The following is a 3,610-nucleotide window of genomic DNA, read 5'->3' on the forward strand; positions in this document are numbered from 1 at the left end:
TGGAGCAAGAGTTGAAGTCCAAGCTCAAGGAGACTACATGTTAAAGCTTCCAAGTGGTTTGGAAGTAATTTTGAAAAATGTTTTGTATGCTCCTAAGTTAAGGAGAAACATTATTTCCGTGTCCCTTTTAAAACAATGTGGCTTTGATCTTAAGTTTATTGATTATGATATTCATGTTTTGATGAATGGCATATTTTATTTTAAAGCTATACCCATGAATGGTATATATGAAATAGATCAAAGTGGTATGTCACATAGTAGTTCAATGTATAATGTCAACACCAAGAAACTCAAGAAGGACTTGGGTGATTCCTATCTTTGGCATTGTCGCCTTGGACATATAAGCAAGAATCGCATGCAAACTCTTCGCAAGAGTGGTATTCTAGAAACCAATGAGTTTGATTCATTTGATGTATGTGAATCTTGTTTACAAGGCAAAATGACAAAGCAACCCTTTAATAAGACTTTTGAAAGGTCAAAAGAATTATTGGGTATCATACATTCGGATGTATGTGGTCCTTTTAGACCAATGACTAGGAATGGTGAAAGATACTTCATTACCTTTATTGACGATTATAGTCGATATGGTTATGTGTACTTAATGAAACACAAAGATGAAGCTTTTGAAATGTTCAAAGACTTCAAAACTGAAGTAGAAAGACAACTTAAGACAACAATCAAAGTACTTCGTAGTGATAGAGGAGGTGAATACCTAAGTGGTGTTTTTCAAGATCATCTTAAGAGTTGTGGAATTATTTCACAACTTACTCCACCTGGAACACCACAACATAATGGTGTGTCTGAAAGGAGAAATCGTACCCTATTAGATATGGTTCGATCGATGATGGCTAGAAGCACTTTACCTCTATCATTTTGGGGCTATGCTTTACTTTCCGCTGTTCGCATATTGAATATGGCTCCAACCAAGAAAGTGGAGAAGACACCTTTTGAAGTATGGCATGGAAAGGCTCCATCGCTATCATTCTTAAAAGTTTGGGGTTGTGAAGCTTATGTAAAGCAATACACCCCAAACAAATTAGAAGTCCGATCCACTAAGTGTATCTTTATAGGTTATCCTAAAGATGATTTAGGATATTACTTTTACGATCCTAGTGAGCAAAATGTTATTATTGCTCGAAAGGGTAAGTTCTTGGAAACTAAGTTCCTTGAGGAAGGAACTAATAGTAGAACAGTGAAATTTGATGAGGATCAAGAATCACAAGATGATACACAATTGGTTGATACTAGCACTCAACAAGAGGTTGTTGAAAGTGATCAAGTGGTTGATCAAAACACACAAAACGTTCGCAGATCTGGTAGAATTAGCAATCCACCTGAAAAATATGGATTTTTTGTAGAAGGTTGCTACGTGGTAGATTCGGATGAACCGACCACATACCGTGATGCAATGTCCAAGAATGATTGTGACAAATGGCTTGAAGCCATGAACGTTGAGATGCAATCCATGTATGACAACCAAGTTTGGGAATTGGTTGAACCACCACTCAACTCCAAAGCTGTTGGAAGTAAGTGGGTTTTCAAAAGGAAAACTGATATGCATGGAAACTTGGATACTTATAAAGCAAGACTTGTAGCTAAAGGTTTCACTCAAACTCAAGGGGTTGATTATGATGAAACTTTTTCGCCTGTGGCAATGCTAAAGTCTATTAGGATATTATTTGCCATAGCTGCACATTATGATTATGAAATCTGGCAAATGGATGTCAAGACCGCTTTCCTAAATGGATATCTTGAGGAAGATGTCTATATGGTTCAGCCTGAAGGTTTTGTCGATCCAAAACATCCTAATAAAGTATGCAAGTTAAAGAAATCAATCTATGGATTGAAACAAGCATCTAGAACTTGGAATCATCGTTTTGATGAAGAAATCAAAAGTTTTGGATTCATCAAGAACGCTGATGAGGCTTGTGTGTATAAGAAAGCTAGTGGGAGTATAATTACCTTCTTAGTATTGTATGTCGATGACATTCTACTATTTGGAAATGACATTCCAACCATGGAAAGCGTTAAGGCTTGGCTTGGAAGTAGATTTTCCATCAAGGATCTTGGTGAAGCTGCCTATATTTTGGGAATAAAGATCTATAGGGATAGGTCAAGGCGCTTGATAGGTTTGAACCAAAGTACATACATTGATAAGATCTTGAAAAGGTTCAAGATGGAAAACTCCAAGAAAGGTTTTGTACCTATTCAAAGAGGGACCATATTGAGTTCAGCTCAATGTCCAAGCTCAAAGGGTGAGCAAGACATGATGAAACAAATCCCATATGCTTCTGCTATAGGATCCATCATGTATGCGATGATATGTACTAGACCGGATGTGTCATGCGCTTTGAGCATGACAAGCAGATACCAACAGAATCCAGGAGACAGTCATTGGATGGCTGTTAAGAGCATATTGAAATACCTTAGGAGGACTAAGGATATGTTTCTGATATATGGATCTGGTGAGGAGGAACTCGCTATAAAAGGTTACACGGATGCGAGCTTCCAAACTGATCGAGATGATTCTCGATCACAATCTGGGTATGTGTTCACTCTTAATGGAGGAGCTGTCTCTTGGAAGAGCTCAAAACAGGAAGTGGTAGCATTGTCCACTACAGAATCAGAATACATCGCCGCTTCATTGGCAGCTCAGGAAGCTGCATGGTTGAAGAAATTCATTACTGATCTAGGGGTGGTCTCTTCCATTCAAGACCCTCTAGAAATCTTTTGTGACAACGAGGGTGCGATTGCACAAATCAAGGAACCTCGTTCGCACCAAAAGACTAGACACATAGAGCGGAGATTCAACTACATAAGGGATGAAGTTGAAAAGGGAAAGATATGTATTCGCAAAGTTGGAACTGATCAAAATCTTGCGGATCCATTCACGAAGCTCCTAGAAAGACCGAAACATGAGCGTCATGCGAGTGGCTTAGGACTTCGATATTCTAGTAATTGGATTTGATCTATTTTGTATTAAAGTTTAAAAGACTTTTGTAATTTAACTCTTTTATATGATTATGGAATCTTGAGTTAAATTCTAAATTTTGCATGTTTAATCCATGAATAAGTTATCTTATTCTAAAAGTCCGTAGTCGATCACATTTGTGGGAACAAATATGAAGCAAGACTATTATGAACTAGGATTGGTAGATATTCATAAGGAATGAATATGGAGCATAGGATTGCTGCCAAAGTTCATAGATATTTGTGGGATACAAATATTGGACTGACCCGCTCTCAATATTACTACATGGAGTCGATTGACTTGATCATTAGTAACCTTGAGTAAAGGAGAATTTCATATTATCCTTAGACCTGAGATGTATATTGGGTCTTGATTTTCACCGAGTATTACACTTTGACTCTCCCCTTCGCTATTCGTAAAAGATGGTACATAAGGATGAGCTCAGGTGGAGTATAAAGTGATAGTGAGAGGCGTATACAGTCAAGACGGAATTTGTTCCTCTTATGTGTTGAGAGTTTAGATGTCTAAGGCCTGATAAAGTTGAATTGTAAAGAGAATGATCACCTATGTCTCTTAGATTCAACATGACATCTAGTAACAAAGGGATATAATGATAGATTCACCTAAATCATATCAAGT

Source organism: Bidens hawaiensis, unplaced genomic scaffold (assembly GCF_021521415.1).
Source record: "Bidens hawaiensis isolate Kalapana, Puna unplaced genomic scaffold, B.hawaiensis_p1.1 tig00012636_1, whole genome shotgun sequence".
Taxonomy (NCBI): domain Eukaryota; kingdom Viridiplantae; phylum Streptophyta; class Magnoliopsida; order Asterales; family Asteraceae; genus Bidens; species Bidens hawaiensis.